Raw genomic sequence first — 25285 nt, 5'->3', positions numbered from 1 at the left:
CACTTATATTTACACTAACTTGTCATAATCCGCGTACACTAGTAGAAAAAGGGTCAAACGTGAAGCACATTAGTGCCAGTTTGTATTTGAGCCGGCACTAATGTATACATTAGTGCCGGTTCCAACGGCTAGCCGGGCCGCTTTCATTAGTACCGGTTCGTGGCGAACCTTTAGCACCGGTTCGTGCCACGAACCGGTACTAATGAGAGTGGTGGCAGGATGTTGTCAGACTGGGGCCCCTCCAGCCCCTTTAGTACCGGTTCTTGGCACGAACCAGTACTAAAGGTCGTCCTACATAAACCCTTCATCCACCCGAGCTCACTCTGTTCTTCCCCATTCCCCTCTCCTCTCTGTTCTTCCCCTCTTCCTCTCGAGCTCATCACACATTTTGCCCAAAATTTGTCAAGATTTGAAGGCCCCCATCCATTCAAATGATCACAAAGGTTAGCAACTTTGTCCTTTCATCTCTCATTGCTAGATTAGCTCTTGCAATGCTTTATATAGTGATTAATTTGTGAGTTTAGTAATTTGGGAGGATATATATATATATGTGTGCTAGTATTTGATTTATATGCAATTTGAGGTAAAAAATAACACTTAGTTTGCATATGTAGGTGTGGTTTACTTAGTGCCTTCTAAATCTCCATCATAGCCACCGTCGATCGCCCGCACCGTCCCGTCGCTGGCACCACCTTGTGGTGAGCCTCTTGTTCATGAAATTTTATATAAAAATTGATGTTTGTGTGATTTGGATATATAGTTACTCGTATAATTATCTTACCCGTACGTTGTTTGTTATACATATAGTGCCATGGTTTTGATATCCGTCCCCGTCGGCCCTCGTCCTTGTTATGATTCGGATGTGGTATGTATATTCTCTTTTAAAACTAGTTGCATTTCGTGTTTATGACAAATTATGCCCATCAAGTTGACATAGAAATTTTTTCTAGGAGGTATGTGAACCGGAAATTCCAACCGACCCTATTGCCGAGAGGTTAAATTTAGTTGAAAGAGAAAATGAGTACTTGAAAGAAAAATTGAAAAGAATTGAGGGGGACAAGATGGAATTGGAGTTGCCTGTTGCCGATGTCGTCGATGATCACAAGATCAAGATGGAGAAAATGCGCTTGAAGATTAGAAAGATTAGAAAATATGCCATCGATAGTGAGGCTTGGTATCATTATGCTGTTGGATCCATTGTTACCTTAGTTGCGATCTTGATCGTATTTGTTGTTGCATTTAAATGCTTTAGCTAGAGAGTTATTTGTTTGTTGCATTTAAGTGTTGTATGAACTTTATGTATGAACTTGTGTTAATTTGGTCTATTCGGTGTTGTGTAATGAAGATGAGCCGGCAATGGATGTATGATGACCGATGCTCTCCCCAGTTCGTTGAGGGCATGCATACTTTTCTGCTTGCGGCTGAGGCAAACAAGTGGGCGGATGGTTTTATGCCTTGTCCATGTGCTCGCTGTAAGAATGGTCACAATTACTCTACGTCCAGAACCATTCACGTCCACCTGTTTAAGTCCGGTTTCATGCCCCATTATAATGTTTGGACCAAGCACGGAGAAAGAGGGGTTATGATGGAAGACAATGAAGAAGAAGAGGACGATGACAGCTATCCTGGCCATGGGTTCCTTGAATACGATGATACAACAATGGGGGAAGAAGCTGAGCCAGTAATGCGGGAAGAAGCTGAGCCGGCAATGCGGGAAGAAGCTGAAGAAGAGGCATCAGATGAGCTCGTTGATGATCTAGGTCGGGCCATTGCCGATGCAAAGAGAAACTGCGCAAGTGATTTGGAGAAGAAGAAGTTGCAGCGCATGTTAGAGGATCACAAAAAATTGTTGTACCCGAATTGCGTAGGTGACAAGAAAAAGCTGGGCAGCACACTGGAATTGCTGCAATGGAAGGCAGAGAATGGTGTATCTGACAAGGGATTTGGAAAGTTGCTGGCAATGATAAAGGATATGCTTCCAAAGGACAACGAATTGCCCGAGAGTACGTACGAAGCAAAGAAGGCTGTCTGCCCTCTAGGGTTAGAGGTGTAGAAGATACATGCATGCCCTAATGATTGCATCCTCTACCGCGGTGAGTACGAGGATTTGAACGCTTGCCCGGTATGTGGTGCATTGCGCTATAAGATCAGCCGCGATGACCCTGGTGATGTCGAGGGCCGGTGCCCCAGGAAGAAGATTCCTGCCAAGGTGATGTGGTATGCTCCTATAATACCACGGTGGAAACGTTTGTGCCAAAACAAAGAGCATGCCAAGGCGATGCGATGGCACAGAGAAGACCGTAAGAAAGACGGAAAGTTGAGAGTACCCGCTGACGGGCGCAGTGGAGAAAAATCGAAAGAAAGTACCAGAAGGAGTTTGCAGATGACGCAAGGAGCGTATGGTTTGGTCTAAGAGCAGATGGCATTAATCCTTTTGGGGAGCAGAGCAGCAACCATAGCACCTGGCCTGTGACTCTATGTTTGTATAACCTTCCTCCTTGGTTGTGCATGAAGCGGAAGTTCATTATGATGCCAGTGCTTATCCAAGGCCCTAAGCAACCCGGCAACGACATTGATGTGTACCTAAGGCCATTAGTTGAAGAACTCTTACAACTGTGGAATGGAACAGGTGTACGTGCGTGGGATGAGCACATGGGGGAAGAATTTGACCTAAAGGCGTTGCTGTTCGTGACCATCAATGATTGGCCTGCTCTCAGTAACCTTTCAGGACAGACAAACAAGGGATACCGCGCATGCACGCACTGTTTGGACGATACCGACAGTATATATTTGGCTAATAAGAATGTGTACCTGGGACATCGTTGATTTCTTCCGAGCAGGCATCCCGTAAGAAAGAAAGGCAAGCATTTCAAAGGTGAGGCGGATCACCGGACGAAGCCTCGCCACCATACTGGTGCTGATGTACATGATATGGTCAAGGATTTGAAGGTGGTCTTTGGAAAGGGTCCTGGTGGACAACCTATTCCGAATGACGCTGACGGACGCGCACCCATGTGGAAGAAGAAATCTATATTTTGCGACCTGCCCTATTGGAAAGACCTCGAGGTCCGCTCCGCAATCGACGTGATGCACGTGACGAAGAATCTTTGTGTGACCCTGCTTGGCTTCTTGGGCGTGTATGGGAAGACAAAAGCTACACCTGAGGCACGGGAGGAGCAGCAACGTATGCACGGAAAAGACGGCATACATCAGGGTCATGCAAGCTACGCTCTTACCAAAGAAGAGAAGGAAATCTTCTTTGAATGCCTGCTCAGTATTAAGGTACCGTTTGGCTTCTCGTCGAATATAAAGGGAATAATAAACATGGCAGAGAAAAAGTTCCAGAACCTAAAGTCTCATGACTGCCACGTGATTATGACACAACTGCTTCCGGTTGCATTGAGGGGGCTTCTACTGGAAAACGTTCGATTAGCCATTGTGAAGCTATGTGCATTTCTCAATGCAATCTCTCAGAAGGTAATCGATCCAGAAATCATACCAAGGTTACAGAATGATTTGGTGCAATGTCTTGTCAGTTTCGAGTTGGTGTTCCCACCATCCTTCTTCAACATCATGACGCACATCCTAGTTCACCTATGCGAAGAGATTAACGTTTTGGGTCCTGTATTTCTACACAATATGTTCCCCTTTGAGAGGTTCATGGGAGTCTTAAAGAAACATGTTCATAATCGTGCTAGGCCAGAAGGAAGCATCTCCAAGGGCCGTAAAAATGAGGAGGTCATTGAGTTTTGTATTGACTTTATTCCTGACCTTAAGCCGATTGGTGTTCCTGAATCGCGGCATAAGGGCAGACTGGATGGAAAAGGCACGCTAGGAGGGGAACAAATAATATGTATGGACGGACATTCTCTCACTGAAGCACACTACACAGTTCTACAGAATTCCGCCTTGGTGGCTCCGTATATGGATGAACACAAGAATTTGCTATGTTCCAAACACCCAGAGCGGTCTGATGACTGGATTACACGTGAACAAACCAGGAGTTTCGCCAGCTGGTTGCAAGCACGTACCATGCATGACACCTCTATTGAAGATGACCTGTACTTGCTGTCCCAGTTACCATCTTCGAATATAATGACTTTCAAAGGGTATGAGATAAATGGTAATACATTTTACACGATCGCCCAAGATAAGAAGAGCACCAACCAAAACAGTGGTGTCCGCTTTGATGCAGAAACCAAGACGGGAAAGGAAACATATTATGGTTATATACAGGACATATGGGAACTTGACTATCAACGTGGTTTGAAGGTCCCTTTGTTTCGGTGCAAATGGGTCAATATGACACGAGGCGGGGTAACGGAAGACCCGCAGTACGGAATGACAACAGTGGATCTCAACAATCTTGCGTATGCAGACGAACCATTCGTCCTAGCCAATGATGTGGCATAGGTTTTCTATGTGAAGGACATGTCTACCAAGCCAAGAAAAAAAAAGATAAGGAAGCGAGTGCATCGTATGATGAGCCAAAGCGGCACATAGTTCTTTCTGGGAAGAGAAACATCGTGGGAGTGGATGACAAGACAGACATGTTAGAAGGTTATGAAAAGTTTGATGAAATCGCTCCATTCACAGTGAATATTGACCCGAGCATCCCGTTAAATGATGAAGATTTTCCATGGCTACGACGCAAAGGGACACACGCGAAGAAAAAGTTTCACACCCAAAGATCTGGGATGTGATCGGCTTAACTATCATCACTTTCTTCTGTGTTTCACACCCAGGAGGGAATCTCTGTAATAGTTAGGGTAGCTAGTTATGTGTTTTGGCATTTGAAACGCGAAGAAATTTTATGTGCAAGCAAATTCTTTCATGCATTTACTGATTTTTTCAACTAAATGACCCTGAAATTGAAAAGCATTTCAAATGAACTCAGAAAAGGATGAAAGTTGGCATGGTATCATAATTTCACCCACATAGCATGTGCAAAAAAGTAGAGAGGGTTACCGCAAAAACTGGATGCACTTCGTGTACAAAATGGACAATCTGTTTCGAAGTATCAGGGTTTCTGACGAAAACTCATCCGTTACAAAGGCATTTCATTTTTTAAATAACCTAAGCATTACCAAATTGAATATAATGATAAAACACACTAATATTAAACATAAGAAAAAAGAATCACTGAAAAATCTATTTTCAAAGTTAAGTTATTCACAAAAATAAATAAAGCAAAAAAATAAGAAAAAAAGCCCACCTACTGGGCCACAGCGGCCTGCATACGACTAGAAACCCAAATTCAAGTTGGGCCAGGATGCAGGCCCGGTAGCCCAGTAGGCCCAACAGGGCATCGCAGAAGAGGTAGGCCCAGAAGGCCTGCTTAAGAGAGGAGCTCGAGACAGCAGCGACGGCGGGGCTTATAAGCAGGTGCGAGTGCCCCTCGGCTAGCGAGGTGGGACTAAACTTTTGTGCCCCTCGCCTGGCAGCGCACACCCTATAGTACCGGGTCGTGGCACCAACCGGTACTAAAGGGGGGGGGGCTTTAGTACCGGTTGGAGCCACCAACCGGTACTAAAGGGCGTCGCTTCCCGCCGCTTGGCCTGGCCAAAACAGGCCTTTAGTACCGGTTGGTGGCTCCAACCGGTACTAAAGGTGTCCCCTATATAAGAAACACTTCGAAAATTTTCAGTTTCTCATCTCCCACTTCTCTCTGCCGCCACCCCGTCCCGCGCCGTCGCCGCCCCTGTCGCGCCGTCCCCGTCGACTCCGCGACGCCAACGTCCTCGTCGTGTCGTCCCCGTCGACTCCACGGCACCCCCGTCGCCGGCCTGTCACCGCACCGGCCCGTCGCCGTCCCGGTCGCCGCACCGGCCGTCGCCGATCCCCTTGCTTCGCCGTCGCCGTCGCCTTTGGATCGACCTCGCCTCGCCGTCACCGTCGCCTCGATCTTGCCCGCGCGCACTGTGAGCCCCTCCCCCGGCCCCTCTCCTCCCTCCAATCTATCAAAGCCACACCGGCGCCAGCGCCGACCGTAGCGCACACACACGCGCGCGCGCACACACACACTACATGCACACACACACACACTAAACACACACACTAGACGCGCACACACACACACAATTTTTCTGTTTTTAGCTTTTAGCTTTTTCTGTTTTTCTATTTTTCTTACAAAGTTTTAGATGAATTAATTAATTAGATTAGATTAATGTCAAATAGTATATAGAAATGTTAGTTATAATATATATAATGTCAAATGTTATAGAAATGTTAGTTATATAGAAATGTTAGAAATTTTGGAAATGTTAGTTTTAGCTAGCTAGATGAATTAGATTAATTTCAAATTGTTAGACGATGATCGATGTTTTTTTAGTTTCTTATATTTTTAGTTATAAAATTTAGAATTTGCATATATGAAATCATCACAATCCATCATTTAAAAAATGTTACTTTACTTTTGCGGCATATAGTATTTTGTTGTCGACGATGCCCGGCCCGCATCCTCGCCGTCGACACGTCCCCGACGACGTCCAGCTGAACCATGTCCGGGACTGGGCTCCGCCGGGCTGGCACTGGGAGGTGCTGCCTGGAGGGGCGCGCCGCTTGATGAGGAACCCGGCCCCGGGTCCCGTCGTCGACCCTGATCTCGTTTGGTGGCGTTCGCGTGGGCCAGTTTCGGTGCGGAGGGAGCCGGCCCCGCCGGAGGTGGTACGTCGTCGTGTCAGGGAGGAGGACGAGCACGTCCATCGCTACATGGTTGCGTTAGAGGGCGGCAGGTTCTCCAATACCTGGCAGTTTCTTCAGGAATCTCACTTCAGCTATGATCCTGTGAGGGTTCCTTCTCTTTGGGTGTCCACCGCCCGCGCCGCACTTCAGCTATGAGCCAGTGATGTAATATTCAATATTATATATTATTCGAGACGATGTATTCGAGATTAAATCTATTATTTGAGATGATGTATTCGAGATTATATCTATTATTCGAGACGATGTATTCGAGATTATATCTATTATTCAAGATTATACTAAATTGTTTTATATTTCTTTTGGCATAGTTAAATAAAAGCTATGGCAGACAATACCGACAGAGAGAGAGAACAGACCATGTTCGATATCATACGCGGGCCAGATGATGATCAGAATGAAGAAGATTTTGACGGCTCCGAATTTCTAAACAACACCGGAGAGGGTGATGTGATATTCGATCGTGACGACTGAACTGATGAAGTCATGAACTACGACGAAGAACATGTTGATCCTGAAACAACAAACACCGGCGAGGTATATATATTTATATAAGCAGGAATCTGGTGATCATCGCATGTTTTAAATGAGTTGAAGATATATTAACGAATCGATCTTTCTTCTTTCAGCCATCCGGATCGAGCAAATCTTCAGGCAAAAGGACGAAACGAGGCCCGAACAAAAAGTTGAAGGAGGGCGTAAAGTACAATATCGAGGCATTCAAACCTAATGGCGAACCATTAGCGCCTAAGAAGATTGCGGAAAAGTTCGTTCGTCAGTGCGGAGTTCTTGTGAAGGACCAACTCCCGATCTCCCTTCAAGAATGGAGAAAGCCAGCAAAGCCACGTCCAAATGTTACTTTTGTCGATGAGAATAAAAAAAACTGCTTTGGGATACTCTCATGGAACATTTCACCCTACCAGATCATTTCACAGAAGCAGATGTGCAGAAAGTCAAGGACGCTGCTTTTAGGAAGATGGCGGTTGCATTCAAGAACCACAAGAGAACGATGTGGGAGAAGTACGTCAAGGGAGGAAGGAAGACTCCAGTATTCGAGGGGATACTAGAGAATCAAAGTGCTCATTGGGACGATTTCGTGAAATTCAAGGATTCAGAATTAGCTAAGGAACGGTCGAGAATAAACAAGAAGAATGCCGAAAAAAAGGATAAGTTCCATAAGCTGGGGCCAGGTGGCTACGCGGTGGCAATGCCTAAGTGGGATAAGTCTGAGAAAGAGATGGAGGATGCAAGTGTCACTCCGGTTACTAAGAGCTGGCCCCCCAGGTGCAGGACTTGGTTCTATGCGCATGGGGGGGAGTTGGACCCGAAGACAGGCAATGTTTCGACGAAGGCATGTCTGAACGGAGCCGACGATGCGATACTTGTTGCAATAGAAGAGGCTCGATCGGGGGTGTTCCAGCCCAACAGAGAGAACGACGAGCTTACGCGTGCCCTGGGAAATCCTGAACACCCGGGAAGAACACGAGGCAAGGGCGCTATTCCGTGGTATGAGGGGTTTTTGGACTGGAACGCCGACTACAGAACCCGTGCGAGAAAGAAGATTGCGGAGGAGAAGAAGAGGAAGATGGAGGAGGAGCAGAGGAAGCGGGACTATGAATGCCTTCAAGGCCTAGAAGCAAGTCAAGCTGAATTGGCAGTTAAATTCCAGCGGCAGCAGGAGCAGATCGACTCACTTAGCCAGCAAAGGGGGTCTCAGCATCTGCAGCAGCTAGCGGATGATCCAGCATTGGATAGCACCGCCCCATCCATGCCGAGAAGCAGCGTGGGTTCCGCCCCGGGCGACGCAGTGCTGGATAGATACCCCGTGGATGACATCACGGAGAACACTAACTGCGAGCTACACTTCAAAATGAAGAACATATCCATGAAGGTGGCGGACGCTGTTGCTTTTTCAAATTCCCCCGAGGCAACCTTCCATTGCAACCCGATTCCAGCGGGCTATGCTCGTGTCTTGGTTGATGAGGTGGTGGACCCATATTCGGAGCTACAGCTTGACATTCCTGGAGGTGACGACGAGCACACATTGGGAGAGGCCATACATCATGTCATCCTATGGAGAAAGGATTGCATCATCTTTCGAAGGCCACCGACACCGTGTCACCCGACTCCTCGTCGAAGTCCGCCACCGAGTCAGCAGACTCCCGCTCGAAGTCCACCAACGCGTGAGGCCACTCCTCCTCCTCCAAGTCCGGCAAAGTGTCAGGCCACTCCTCCTCCAAGTCCGACACAGCGTCAGACGTCCACTCCTCCTCCAAGTCCGGCACAACCTCAGGCCACTCCTCCTCCAAGTCCGGCACAGCTTCAGGCCACTCCTCCTCGTCCAACTCAGCCCCGTCAGCCGTCTCCGCCGCCTCAGCAATCGCAGAAGAGACACCCCGCAGCTATGGTGCATAGCGGTATGAGTTGAGGTCATAGTACAGGAAGTACAGGCGGAGGCAAGTGATATAAATATGGTCCAAACCTCACTACTCCTCTTCCTGTGAGGGCTTACGACAGGACCGAGGAGCAAACCAATGCCATAGTGCGGGCAGAAGTCGACGTCCATTTTGGACCGAAACCGCCACCGCCGCCAAGGGAGAAAGTGCCTGTGGAAGTAGTTGACCACTTCATTCGTATGGCTCAACCACCAGCTCCTAAGCCTGTTGACACAGACTATGAGCGCCACATCAGGAAGTTACATCGACAACGTCTACAGAAGGAGGCGAGCTCGAGCTCGAGCAAACAACAAGCAGCTGTCAAAAAATGCGGGAAAACCGTTGCCCAGCTGGGAGAACAGGCGGCGCAATTGATCCCCCCGCTTGTTGTGCCGCCAACAACACGTGACAGTATGCACGCCCAATATTATTGTGGCCAAACAGTTTATGTTCCCGAGGTGGGCGATGTGGTAATAACCCAGGAGCATATACTACTTCCTTACAACTTCTAGTGAGTCACACTTTATTGTACTACAAATTCTTTGTTTTTGCCTACTAGCTAGCTACATGTTTTTGCTTACATATGCCCGCTTAATTAAGACATGCAAACGTGTGTGCATGCAGATATCACTGGATCTTGTGTATCATTAAAGTTAACGCCGGAACAGTTGAAATACTGGACTCGCTACTCAAAGCAAATAGTGACTATAACATCTTGTTTGGGATAGTCAATAGGTAATTTCAATCATTATTAACTATATATCTCGGCCTATTTAGTTCGTCATTTCATGATATGAACTATTTAATAACCCCTTTATTCATTTTCTTTGTCGGCGGGCAGGGCTTGGGCAAGGTTCATCAGCGTCACGGAAGGCGAATGGAAACGACAGCTGAAATGGTTTCGACCCAAGGTAAGTAATTAAGTAGTACTAGCTAGCTAGCTACCATCTCTTTAATTATCATGCTTGATTAATTATTATCTGATCAAATTAAATTCCATTCTCGTAATAAAGGCCCTGAAGCAGGCGCAGGGGACTGATCTGTGTGCATTCTGCGTTTGCGAGAACATTCGCATGATGGCGTCCGAAAGGAGCAGATCTCAAAGACAGGAATGGGTACGCTTGTCAGAACACTATTCACAATTTTTACACCATTATCGATATCTAGTCACACAACTAATACACATGCATATTGATCTCCTTCTCAATAGTTCAAAGAGGTGCGGGACAAGCTCCTAGAAACGGAGTGCGTAGAAGCACTTCAAGAGGAAATAGCGGGATTTTTGCTCGACCATGTCATAAATCTGAAGGGAGAATACTATTACCCGCTACCGCCCCCATCGACCAGGTCATGAACCACTTCCAATTTTCATCGTGCTCTGAAGGCACCAATTAGGCTAATGCCACTGGCTCCGAAGGCAACATGCATATGTAGGAGAAATTGTATATAGCTATACATGTGTGTATGTGTAAATTAATATGGTGGTTTGTGAGACATTGATGATATATATATGATTGGTTCTACTAGAAATTCTATTTATATATATATATATGCATAACGTGTACAATGTGTAGTACCATAAAATACCAGCAAACGAAAAAGAATTAAAATGGAAAACACAAAATTAAATGAAAAAGAAATCATAAAACCAAAACCCCCCCAAACATTTTAGTACCGGTTGGTGTTACCAACCGGTACTAAAGGGCTCCTGGCCCCCGGAGCTGGCTTGTGCCACGTGGTTGCCCTTTAGCACCGGTTCGTGCTGAACCGGTACTAAAGGGGGGGGGGGCTTTAGTGCCCAAACTTTAGTGCCAGTTCCTAAACCGGCACTAAAGGGCCTTACGAACCGGTGCTATTGCCCAGTTCTGCACTAGTGGTAGTGGACAAGCAAAGCCCAACAAGAAGGCAAAGGTGAACAAACCAATTGACGCACCGAAAACTGCTGAGCGGGAGCCACAAGTCTCCGTTCCTGAAGCCTCTGACAAACAACCGGAAGAACCTGTTACTATCGCTCCGCCTGAGACTCCGGATCTATGTGTTGATGACACTATTATTAATCCTTCAACTCCTGCCCCCTCGAGTTCACCTAAGCCATAGGGGCACATAATGATGACATGTTGATTACTGGCACCGGCTTTGTTGAACCGGGAAATCCAATAGCCTTAGCCAAACATACTGCCAAGCAAGAGGTTATTGAGAGGCGGAAACTGAAGTTTGACATCTCCCATTATGCGTAATTGAGGAGCAGTGAGATCCTCTCCGGCTACCTCAGCCAGGTCCACTCCAATCGCGACCTTGAAATTGATATGGTGAAACAGATGCACCAAAAATATGAGGTATGACTTCCAACTTTAAATAATTTATATACACATCCTGCCAGCTCCCAAGTCTACTGGCTATGACAAGATTGAATAGGCTGTAGACTTTTAGAAGAATCCATAAACTTCTGTCCTAGAATCCCTCCTTGTCCTGTTTAAATGTGAACCGAATGTTTACACCAGTTGAGTTTTGCATCCGTAGTCCCCAAGGGCCGGTTTAATCCGCAAGAATGAGCCGGTCCTATTTGTCTTTGTATAAGAAGAGAGAGCTTGACTGCATAGCTCCCATGAGTCGGTTGGGATTGTTTATAGTACTACTGGCTTAGGATGAAGAAGAAAAAACAAGCGATATGCATTAGCCCCCAAGTGCCAAGTAATCTTGCTCGCAAAGTATTTGGGACTTTAGTTATAACAGCCATTTCATTGAAAAATTTCTTTGACAGACATTAGCCCCCAAGTGTCAAGTGTTATTGCTTGCAAAAGACTTGAGACTTATATCCCTGTAATCTTGATATAAATGTTGATAATTTTGTACTTCATATAGGCTTCTACTGCTGAACTGGAGTCTCAATTGAATGACGCCAAAACCCGGCTGGAGACTCAGGTAACTGAAACCCGGAAAGCTGAGTCAAAGTTCCAGTTTAGTGTGGCTGAATCGGAAAAACTGAAGACCAGTTTTGAGGCGGAGAAAAAGACTTGGGCGGAAGAGAAGATTGATTTAACACAGCAGGCGGAGAAAGCTGAGGCAGCCCTTCAAGAGGTGACCACTGATCTTACCGGCTTAAAACACAGTGTATCTCAGATGGTTTCGGCTATCTTTGGTGAGCCGCCTTGCTAGTCAAAAGTACATTTTTGTTGTGATCATATAACCCGCCATTAACCAATCTGTGATATATCCAGGTCCCAGGAGTAGCAACCTCGATCAAGACATGCTTGTGAAGCTAAAAGTTGTATATACACTTGTCGAGTAGCTGTACACTGGAGCTCAACGTGCGTTAGCCGCCATTTCGCCAACAGGTCAAGCACCAACTATGCTGATAGATGTCTTGAAGAAACTCTCTATGCTGCCTGTAAGGTTTGATGAGATAAAACGGTCATCTGCAAGAGCCGGCGTTGTGACAACTTTGAGCCGGGCTAAGGCATGGGTACCAGAGCTTGACCCGTCTGAGGTAGCCACTGGTTACCCAAGCTTAAAAGAAGATGGTACACCTTTTGATCTGAAAGACTTCTCAGCTTGTGTAAAGGAAATTCGTCCAATGGACACTCTGATTGCCAATGACTCGGACCTTTCCAAGTACCATCCGGCTTATAACCAGGAGAATCAAAAGATGCCGACCCCGGCTTATAAAGTGATGGACTTAATCCCGCCAATTCGTAAGAACACCTTTGCCGCTGAAGTCGATCCGTCTGAGCTTATAGATGATGAGTCTGAATTTGAAGCTTTATCTGGCATCAATTGGTCATCACCAACTTTTCAAACGGCGGAAGAAGACGAAGAGCCGGCAAAGGATGACGCAGAAAACTCCGAGCAGCAAGGCCAAGAAGATTGAACCGCTGGGCGGTTCTAAACACTTGATCTTTTGAAAAACACTTTGATCTCATTCGGCCCATGGAGGCATGTAATAGGGTAGTAAAACTTTGAATCTGCCGTGCCATCGTGCGTGTTCTGCTTTGCATGAAACTGCTGATCTGCCAATTGAAGATCTGCCACTGATGCTTATAATACCAGCCTTTTGAGTTTGTTCCTGTATGCAAAACAGATCACAAGTGTCCCATGGTTTACCGCAGGACGGGTCATAATGCCGAATATATAATCACTGGAAACTAAAATAGCTTGTAACCAGGACTGGCTCAATTATAACAAAATATGTCATACCATTTGATCACACTGTTGGTTTACCAAACCAGCAGAGTAAGGGTGATAACCCAAAACTTGAGCACTGGTAATTATCATATATTGCCGGCTTATGAACAAAGCTAGGCCGGGTTAATAAACACCGGATATTATCTTATCGCATACTCATGACTTATAGTCGAAAACCAGGCCGGGTTAATAAACACCGGATATTAACTTATCGCATACTGGTGACTTATAGTCGAAAACCAGGCCGGGTTAATAAACACCAACTTATCATATACTGACGACTTATAGTCGAAAGCCAAGCCGGGTTAATAAACACCGGCGAAGTGTAATCATAAAACCTTATTAGCCTCATTCGATAAACCTCAAAAAGTTTGTTCAATAAAAACAAACGAAAAAACAACGCTTTCATAGGCCGCCGAGCCTAAATCTCAAGTGCTTTCATGGGCCGCACAGCCACTGAGTTAAACCTTTATACAAACCTTATAAGTTAGACCTCACATAACCAATCGTCATTTTAACTTTCACAAGTTCAGGGTCTGCATGAGATTGACTTGTCAAAAGTACGGCGGGTCATTCCAGTATTACCTGGGCGGAGTGGCAGACTTACAAAGGCAGGATAACCCGGGGTTTTAGGTGAATACACCTGGCTTCCAAGCCTGGCTTTTAAGCCTATTACAAGGGTCATAAAAACTCTTGTCCTTTAGAACAAAGAGCCCCCAAGTAATATTTTTGAGTTGTGCTCAATGGGCGCCTATGTTTGAGTTGTGCTTTTGCAACAGACTCTCTTTGGTCCCTTTAACCTGGGTAGCAAGCCCCGAAGTTTTTTTTTTCAATTGGCTTTTAAGCCGGTTCAAAGGGTAATCATAGCTTCGCTCATGAGCCGGAAACCCCCATGTAACCAAAGACTCTTTATTTAAAGAGAAAAAAGACAGAGGCCCTGCTTTAGTAGGGATGCCGACTTTATTATATTGATCAAGATATATACATTGTCAAAATATGTACCTCAGAAGAGCCATTGACTCAAGTGTAGTAAGGCCGAAGATGAGCAATATTCCACGGCCGGTGGGTCTCCTCCTCCGACTTACGTGAGTCTTTGTGCTCTCGAACATCGATAAGGTAGTATGACCCATTGTTGAGATTCTTACTTACCACAAAGGGTCCTTCCCAAGGTGGGGACAACTTGTGCATATTAGTCTGATCCTGGATGAGCCGGAGCACCAGATCGCCTTCTTGAAAAGTTCTGGTTTTAACCCGGCGGCGGTGGTAACGGCGCAGATCTTGCTGGTAAATCGCCGAACGAGCCGCTGCGATGTCACACTCCTCATCTAACATGTCAAGTGCTTCCTAACGTGCTTTTTCATTTTCAGCTTCAACATAAGCCGCCACACGAGGTGAGTCGTGACGGATGTCACTAGGGAGAACCGCCTCTGCTCCGTAAACCATGAAGAAAGGTGTGTAACCCGTAGACCTGTTGGGGGTGGTGTTAATGCTCCATAACACGGAAGGTAACTCCTCCACCCAACAACCCGGCGTCCTCTGTAAGGGAACCATAAGCCGGGGCTTGATGCCTCTTAGGATCTCTTGATTGGCTCTCTCAGCTTGACCATTGGATTGGGGGTGAGCCACTTACGATACGTCAGGCCGGATATGCTCACATTGACAAAATTCTTTCATAGCACCCTTGGAGAGATTAGTGCCATTATCAGTTATAATGCTGTGTGGAAAGCCAAAACGGAAGATCACCTTCTTCATGAATTGAACCGCCGTTGCTGCATCACACTTACTAACCAGCTCTGCCTCTACCCACTTAGTGAACTTATCAACCGCCACCAAAAGGTGAGTCTTCTTATCCTTGGACCTCTTAAATGGTCCAACCATATCAAGCCCCCAAGTCGCAAACGACCAAGTGACTAGGATCATCCTCAGCTCCTGAGCCAGAACATGAGCTCGACGTGAAAACTTGTGACATCCGTCAAATTTTCTGACCAAGTCCTCAGCATCAGCATGAGCCGTCAGACAATAGAAACCGTGATGAAAAGCCTTGGCTACCAGAGATTTGGAGCCAGCATGATGGCCACAATCCCCTTCATGGATCTCACGCAGAATCTCACAACCTTCTTCAAGAGAAACACAACGCTGAAATGCCCCTGTAACACTGCAATGGTGCACGTCCCCATTGACAATTGTCATTGACTTAGACCGTCGGGTTATCTACCTGGCCAAGGTCTCATCCTCAGGTAACTCACCCCGGGTCATGTAAGCCAAATAGGGAACTGTCCAATCAGGAGTAGCATGAAGAGCCGCCACCAATTGTGCTTCCGGGTCAGGAATGGCAAGGTCCTCCTCCATAGGCAACTTGACCGAAGGGTTGAGCAGAACATCCATGAATGTATTAGGTGGCACCGGCTTATGCTGAGAGCCTAGCCGACTTAGGTTATCAGCCGCCTCATTCTTCCTTCGATCAATATGTTCAACTTGGTAACCCTTGAAATGACCTGCAATGGCATCGACCTCTCGACGATAAGCCGCCATAAGCGGATCCTTGGAGTCCCAAGTACCAGAAACCTGTTGGCCACCAAATCTGAATCGCCAAAGCATCTCACCCGGCTTAAATTCATCTCTTTAGCCATCCGAAGACCATGGAGTAGGGCCTCATACTCAGCTGCATTGTTATTACAAGGGAACATTAACCAGAGGACATAAGAAAATTTATCACCTCGTGGTGAAGTCAAGACAACTCCAGCCCCCGAGCCCTCCAGCTATCTAGATCCATCAAAGTGAATAGTCCAATATGTGTTATCCAGCTTTTCCTCCGGTGCCTGCAACTCTGTCCAATCATTGATGAAATCCACAAGCGCGTGGGACTTGATCGCCGTATGAGGCACATATTTTAACCCGTGAGGTCCAAGCTTAATGGCCCATTTAGCAACCCGGCCAGTTGCTTCCCTGTTTTGGATGACATCTCCCAAAGGAGCAGAGCTAACCACATTGATGGGATGACCTTGAAAATATTGCTTAAGCTTCCGGTTTGCCATGAAAACCCCATACACAAGCTTCTGCCAATGTGGGTATCTCTGCTTGGACTCAATAAGTACCTCATTGATATAATAAACCGGCCGTTGAACCGGATATTCCTTGCTTGTCTCTTTCCTTTCAACCACAATAGCTACACTGACTGCCCGGCTATTAGCGGCCACATATAACAATAGTGGCTCCTTACCAATGGGAGCAGCTAGAACCGGCGGCTCAGCCAGCTGCTTCTTAAGTGCCTCAAACGCCTCATTAGCAGCATCACTCCAGACGAAGTCATTTGTCTTTTTCATCATTTGATACAAAGTGATGGCCTTCTCACCAAGGCGGCTTATGAACTGGCTCAAAGCTACAATGCGACCTGCCCAGCGTTGAACCTCATTGACACACTTTGGCTTAGCCAGGGAAGTGATAGCCTTGATCTTCTCCGGGTTAGCTTCAATCCCTTGGTTCGAGACCAAAAATCCCAAAAGCTTACCCGCCGGTACACCAAAAACACACTTGGCCGGGTTAAGCATCATCTTCTAAACCCGGAGGTTATCAAATGTCTCCTTCAAGTCATCAATCAGGGTCTCCTTCTTTCTTGACTTCACCATAATGTCATCTACATAAGCATGAACATTGCGCCCAATTTGATTGTGAAGGCAATTCTGCACACACCGCTGATAAGTCGCATGGGCACTCTTGAGCCCAAAAGGCATAAACACATAGCAGAAGGCTCCAAACGGAGTAATGAAAGCTGTCTTCTCCTGGTCCTTAACTGCCATCTTGATCTGATTATAACCAGAATAAGCATCCAAAAAACTCAAACGCTCACAACCCGTCATAGCATCAATGATTTGATCAATACGAGGGAGAGCAAATGGATCAGCCAGACAAGCCTTATTTAGGTCCGTGTAATCCACACACATCCGCCAAGTGCCATTCTTCTTGAGTACCAGCACCGGGTTAGCCAACCACTCAGGATGGAAAACTTCGACAATAAACCCAGCTGCCAAGAGCCGGGCCACTTCCTCTCCAATGGCCTTCCGCCTCTCCTCATTAAATCGGTGAAGAAACTGCTTGACCGGCTTAAATTTTGCATCAATATTAAGAGTGTGCTCAGCGAGTTCCCTCGGTACACCCGGCATGTCTGAAGGCTTCCATGCAAAGATGTCCCGGTTCTCAAGGATGAACTCGATGAGCGCACTTTCCTATTTTGGATCCAGATTGGCACTGATACTGAACTGCTTCGATGAGTCGCGAGGAACAAAATCAACCATTTTAGTGCCATCTGCCGACTTAAATTTGAGTGAAGGATCATGCTCTATAGTTGGCTTCTTTAAAGGCATCATGTCCGCCGGGTCAACATTATCCTTATAAAACTTCAACTCCTTAGTTGCACAAACAGACTCATCATAGGCAGCGTCACCTTCCTCACACTCCAAGGCTATCTTCCGGCTTCCATGCACCGTGATGGTTCCCTTGTAACCCGGCATCTTGAGCTGCAGATACACATAACAAGGCCGCGCCATGAACTTGGCATAAGACGATTATCCAAACAGAGCGTGATATGGGCTGTGGATCTTGACCACTTCAAAGGTCAATGTCTCTGACCTAGAATCATGATGATCTCCAAAAGAAACTTCCAGAGCTATCTTACCAACTGGGTAGGCCAACTTACCAGGCACCACGCCGTGGAAAATAGTGTTTGACGGCTTAAGATTTTTATCAGTCAACCCCATGCGATGGGAAGTTTCATAATAAAGGATATTGATGCTGCTCCCTCCGTCCATGAGTACCTTGGTGAACTTATATCCTCCGACCTGAGGTGCGACGACCAAAGCCAAGTGACCCGGATTATCAGCCCGGGGCGGGTGATATTCCCGACTCCACACAATGGGCTGCTCAGACCAGCACAAGTAACGGGGAACCGCCGGCTCAACAACATTGACTGCCCTCTTATGAAGCTTCTGGTCACGCTTACATAAGGTAGTGGTGAAGACATGATACTATCCACTATTCAACTGCTTCGGGTTGCTCTGATAACCAGACTGTTGCTGCTGTTGACTCCCCTGATTACTCTGCTGATTGTAACCACCCTGGTTGCCGTGATTGCCTTGATTTCCATGGAATCCAGAGTTAGACCCTCCACCACTGTAACCCGGTCCTTGAGAGCCGGATCCTGAGCCACCACCTGGCCCATGATTGTCTTGAAAAAGATCAGAATTTTTGTACTCCTTCATAATGAAGCAATCCTTCCACAGGTGGCCAGACGGCCTTTCTCGTGTACCATGCCTTGGGCAGGGCTGATTCAGCAGCTGCTCAAGATTAAAGCCTGATCCTCCAGTCCGTGGGGGCAGTTTACCCTTACGACGCTGACCATTATTCTGTGTATTGGTGTTAGCCACAAAGTCCAAACTATCATCAGCTTTGTGCTTACCGTTGCCTCCCTGATTCGCCGGGGTATGCTGCTACCCTCTAGTGCTGTTGTTCTTATTTCCCTTTCCTGGCTTTTCATCGTCAGACTCGGGGTCCTTGGTACCATCAGAGTCAGCATATTTAACCAGAGCCGCCATGAGTGTCCCCATGTCATTGCAGTGGCGTTTGAGCCGCCCTAATTTCTGCTTTAAGGGCGTGAAACGACAATTGCTCTCCAACATCAAGACTGCTGAATCTGCATTAATGCTATCTGACGAGTGTAGGATTGTTGAGACCCGACGCACCCAATGGGTTGTCGACTTACCTTCTTCTTGGACACAGGAGGCTAAATCTACAATTGACTTGGGCTTCTTGCACGAATCTTTAAAATTCTGGATAAACCGGGCTTTTAACTCGGCCCATGACCCAATGGAGTTGGGGGGAGCCCCTTCAACCAAGTGCTGGCCATTCCATCCAACATCAGGGGGAAGTATTTAGCACACGCAGCATCGCTAACATCTAGCAATTCCATGGCCATATCATAACTCTCGATCCATGCTTCAGGAGGTAAGTCGGCTGTATAGTTAGGCACCTTACAAGGACCCTTGAAATCCTTGGGCAGACGCTCATTGCACAGAGCCGGTACCAAACATGGCACAACCAAATTCCTAAGGGTCACACCTGGCTCCATCGAAGTCGTCGGACGAACCGGAGAAGGTTGATGGGCCGCATATTGAGCCGCCAGCTCGGCCTCTCGACGTGCTCTACCTTGATCCACTATGTTCTGAGCATCAGCACCACCGCCCGCCGTGTTATGTCCATGAGGCGGGTTATGGTTCCGCCCACTTCTTGACACAACCGGTTCATCAATATACCTGCTGTAACTCCGGCTTGGGCGAGGGGTGGAATGAATCCTTTCATGACTGTAAGAATAAGCCTGCTGCTGAACCAATGCTGTCTGAAGGAGCTCGCTAGCCCTTCGCATCTCAACCGCCGTCGGAGACTCGCCTTCAGCTGGGAGAGCCGCAAATCGTGACGCCGCAGCGATCATGTTATCCAAAGGGTTAGAATAATGACCCGGTGGTGTTGGCATGTGTTGTGGCGGGATATTGTTCTAACGAGGCAGATCCGTCGTGCGTGGCTGAATAGGCGTTCCCGTCACAGGCGCTTTAACCCGGTCTACCACTGGCGGGTTACTGGTCCCTGCTCCTGGCTTGTTAAAGAGATTCCTCGCCTCGTAAACCGGCGGCAGGCGAGTCTGATGCCTCCTCCTCATGACTTCGTTTGAAGCGTTCTAATCTAGCATGAGCCGATAAGACTCTGACTAAATCCGTTGCGCTTGAGCATACAATGTAACCCGCTCCACGACAATCCTAGCATCTTCAGCCATTAGGTCCTCCTTAGCTTGAGCTATCTGATCTCGCAACTTTGCGACTTCCGTGTTATGCTGATCTCGGTTATCTGGGTTAACCTCCGTCGCCAGCAGTGTTGCCAAGGTGTCTAGTAAATCGGACAAGACTTGAGCCGGTGGGTGCACAGGGCCTCCTGCCCCGGTCGCTGTTGCCGCTGCTGACCCGGAAATCAATGCCGCTACCATTGAAGAATGCTATATTGGCTGCGTACCCGCCATGAAGATTGGAACCTGGTTCGGCGGCTCGCAGGTGTCCGGAATACCGTCGCCATCGGAACAGCCCCCAAACCGACCGTCTTGCAGTTGATACAATGACTCGGTCTCATCGGTGGACGACTCACCATCAGAGTAAACAACCGTCTCACCACCAGATGCCGATCTATCCTCAGATTCCGCTCCATGGATGAATCCCACGAAGGCATGATTCATGGCGGGCTGAACTCGGGCGGGTCTCGCACGCTGAGCCGTCTCGATGATGTCGGTGCAGATGTCCGGCTCAGGGCCCGTTTCGCCGATCTTGCCGATGAAGACGTGAATTCCGCTGAAGGGGACCCGGTACCCGTACTCAATTGAGCCAGCCTCGGGGCCCCAGCCTGCGTCGTCGATGTAGAGCTTGCCGCAACGATTCTTGGTCATCCGGCCCACGGCATATCCCTTGATCCCTTCGAAGTTGCCCTCTAAGAACTTGAAACCATCATCCGATAGCCCCACGGTGGGCGCCAACTGTCGTGGAATTGTCACGGTAGATGTCCTAGTGTGAGGACTTAGACGTGGAGCTATCGAAATGAGGTTAGCTTAAAGGGGTTAATCATGACAAAGGACACAAGGAGTTTATACTGGTTCGGCCCCTTGTGGTGAAGGTAAAGGCCTAATCCAGTTTGAGGTGGTATTGCTAGGGTTTTGATGACCTGGGAGCGAATACACTTAGCCTAGCTCTCGGTCTGTTGTTTCTTGTCCTAAGCCGCCACTGGGTCGTCCCCTGATATACACGGGTTGATGCCCTGCGGCCTACAGAGTCTCGGCCGGCTCATACAACGTGTCCGGCTCGGTGACTTTTCTTACATGCCTTACAATACAAGTCTACATATACATGGCGGTTTATATTCGTGGGCCTTAAGCTGCCTTCGGGTTTGGGCCCTCTACTAAGCTAATCTACGAACCACCATTGTTAATATCCTCTTGGGCTTCATTGAGATGTACCGCCATAGAGATGGCTCGGCCGCTCCTGGGCGGGTCATACCTGAAAGTCATATCCCCAACACCAACTGACAGCTCCACCGTTCAATATAAACACGTATCCGGTTTGTGAATTAGAGTCATCCGGATCAGTGTCAAAGCTTGCATCGACGTAACCATTTACGACGAGCTCTTTGTCACCTCCATAAACGAGAAACATATCCTTTGTCCTTTTCAGGTATTTCAGGATGTTCTTGACCGATGTCCAGTGATCCACTCCTGGATTACTTTGGTACCTCCCCGCTAAAGTAATAGCAAGGCACACATCAGGTCTGGTACACAACATTGCATACATGATAGAGCCTATGGCTGAAGCATAGGGAACACCTTTCATTTTCTCTCTATCTTATGCAGTGGTCGGGCATTGAGTCTGACTCAACTTCACACCTTGTAACATAGGCAAGAACCCTTTCTTTGCTTGATCCAGTTTGAACTTCTTCAAAACTTCATCAAGGTATGTGCTTTGCGAAAGTCTAATTAAGCATCTTGATCTACCTCTATAGATCTTGATGCCCAATATATAAGCAACTTCACCGAGGTCTTTCATTGAAAAACTCTTATTCAACTATCCTTTTATGCTATCCAGAAATTCTATATCATTTCCAATCAACAATATGTCATCCACATATAATATTAGAAATGCTACAGAGCTCCCACTCACTTTCTTGTAAATACAGGCTTCTCCAAAAGTCTGTATAAAACCATATGCTTTGATCACACTATCAAAACGTTTATTCCAACTCTGAGATGCTTGCACCAGTCCATAAATGGATCGCTGGAGCTTGCACACTTTGTTAGCATCTTTTGGATCGATAAAACCTTCAGGTTGCATCATATACAACTCCTCTTCCAGAAATCCATTCAGGAATGCAGTCTTTACATCCATTTGCCAAATTTCATAATCATAAAGCAGCAATTGCTAACATGGTTCGGACAGACTTAAGCATCGCTATGGGTGAGAAGGTCTCATCATAGTCAACTCCTTGAACTTGTCGAAAACCTTTCGCAACAAGTCGAGCTTTGTAGACAGTAACATTACCGTCAATGTTAGGACCCTGATTCCAGGTCACAACGATCTAGCCGGCAACACCTCGTATCACTTTGCGGCCTCACGGACGGTATTCCCACGGATGTCGCCTTACCATGGCCCGGGACCGTTTGCGCCTTTTGGCTCACGTATATGATAGTGTCGCTAGCATCCATATGACAGAGAACCCGGCCGACATGACTAGTCGTGAACCCAAAGTGGCACTAACTTACGGGAACAGGCATACATGAATCAACATCGAGCATGTCGGTCAGCAGCGTGCGAATCCGGGCTGTAGCACTGGGCTAACAGGACTCCGGTGAACCGGGCTGTAGCAGGCTAGGCAGGACTCCGGATGTCACGGCGTGACATTTCCCCGAAGGGACAGACACAGGAACGAAGTGAAACACATGCCGGCCAGTCAAGTGTCCTGAGCAGTAGTGCTGGGCTAGCAGGACTTCGGTGAACCGGGCTGTAGCGGACTACTATGGCTCATGGAAGCACAAGACTACATTTCCCCATAAGAGAGGCTACCAAGGATAAACCACTAGGTTGTCGGATCCCACACATACCAAGCATTTCAATCATACACACAATATGCTCGATATGTGCAAATACAACATGGCATCACAACATAACTCTACGACTCAAAGTGTTTATTCATTAGGCTCCGAGGAGCGAGATATTACAAACATGGGTCTCATGACCCAACATTCAGAGCATACAAGCAACAAGCACGTGCGGAAGCTTAACTTGTCTAAGTACAGACAACTACAAATGAAGAAGGCTCAGAAGCCGGACTATCTACCAGATCCTGCCGAGGGCACAAGATCGTAGCTTAGGTAACAAGCTAAACGTCGAAGTCCACGCGGAACTACTAGTGAGACTGACGTCTCTCTGCAAAACATAAAATAGGCAAACGTGAGTACAGATGTACCCAGCAAGACTTACATCAGAACTATCTACATATGCATCGGTATCAACAAAGGGGGTGGTGGAGTTTAACTGCAGCAAGCCAGCTTTGACTCAGTGACTAACCTGAACTACGACTACAAGTAACTCTTTTGAGGTGGCGCACACAAGTCCACAAATTCACCATACCAATACACCACTATGGATCCGCTCCCGTCTCCCTGCGAGAACGCCATCCATAGCACTCACACTTATCTTGCGCATTTTAGAGTATCCACTTTCACTTGTCTATGAACTATGCAAGGGGTCCAAGTTTCCATATCCGAGGAATCCGGCTATTCGAATAGATAATGATAACCCTGCAGGGGTCTACTTCTTCACACACGCTCTCGCCACTTATCGCCCTGTACACGTCATGTACCTCGGCAACCTTTAAGCGGAAGCCGGGCGAGGGAGTCGGCCACGACCTGACTAATCAACAAGTCTCTAGTCCAGGTTTATCGCCTATTCGGGTTCCATCCGCAAGGAGATCCGGCCGGGGTGTCACTCACGGCCCCAAACGATGTGTACAGGGTTCCCAAGCCCACCATCCGGGTGCCACTTGGTACACCAGGCCACTGTGCCTAGTCTGTCCCAACCCCACCTGTACCGGGTGCCACTTGGTAGACTACTAACACTACCTACAAACACCAGAAACTAGTTGCAACTCCTGGACAGAGATCAGGTTTATTAATAAGTCGAGAGAGCTTGGAGCGCCCGGAGCCCAATGTGTGGTAGTAACTGTTCATGGATCACAAACACAGGACTCAGTTCCTGAGGACGGCTGCAATGAGACAACCCACCATGTACTCCTACATGGCCTCTCACCGCTACCTTTACCAAATCGTGTTCACACACTTAGCTCTCAATAGTAGGACAAGTTCACAACTTTTCAATTCATCCCCGATGAATCAGACCTGACACAACTCTAAGCAATAGCAGGCATGAAAATCAAGCATGAATGAGTAGGCACATCAGGGCTCAAACAACTCCTACTCATGCTAGTGGGTTTCATCTATTTACTGTGGCAATGACAGGTCATGCAGAGGAAAGGGGTTCAACTACCGCAGCATGTAACAGTTGAATTGTTGTTGTCCTAATGTAGTAAAAGAGAGCAGGAGCGAGAGAGTGGGATTTTATCGGAATGACCAAGGGGGTTTTGCTTGCCTGGCACTTCTGAAGATATCATTGGGTCCTCATCAGTGTCAACGATCACAGCATCGGTACAACGTCTATCGAGAGGGGACAACCACCGGCAACAGAGAATGAACACAATCAATGCAATGCACAATATGATGCATGATCATGACATGTCAATATGCTGTGCTTTGAGCTAATGCAACTAGCAACATGTTAAATGGAGTTGGTTTGAACCCTAGGTTCAAATTCAAACTCCATATGTGAGGGTTTAAATGCCATTTATATGATTTGGCCTAAACAACAGCCATAAGTTGTTCTAACATGCATGAAAATGGTACAGATGGATAGATTGGATTTTTCTGATCATTTTTCATATATAATTTATTTCATTTGGAGTTACGGTTGAATTTCTATGATTTTTAGAAGTTTAGGCAATTTCCTGGAATTCCAGAATTATTTTTAATCTAGAAATGACTTATTGCGTCAGCACTGCGTCATGCCTATGTCAGCAAGTCAACAGCAGCGGTCTAGGTCAAACCTGACAGTGGGTCCCGCGTGTCAGTGTCTAACTAAACTAACCTAATTTAATTAGCACTAACCTAGGTTAAACTAATCAAATTTAAACCTAAACTAGATTAATTAGCTGGGCAGGGCCCGCATGTCAGTGGAACAGAGGGGGGGAGTCAACCTAGCCAGCGGGGTCAAACCACGCCAGTCAGCGGGTCAACCCCTACCGGCAGCGTGTCGCCGGCGACGACAGGCGCGGCGGAG

The sequence above is a fragment of the Triticum urartu genome, chromosome 5A (assembly GCF_056163025.1).
Source record: "Triticum urartu cultivar PI428250 chromosome 5A, HENAU_Tu73, whole genome shotgun sequence".
Classification (NCBI taxonomy): domain Eukaryota; kingdom Viridiplantae; phylum Streptophyta; class Magnoliopsida; order Poales; family Poaceae; genus Triticum; species Triticum urartu.
The sequence above is the reverse complement of the archived record's forward strand: the minus strand, read 5'-3'. Positions refer to the sequence as shown.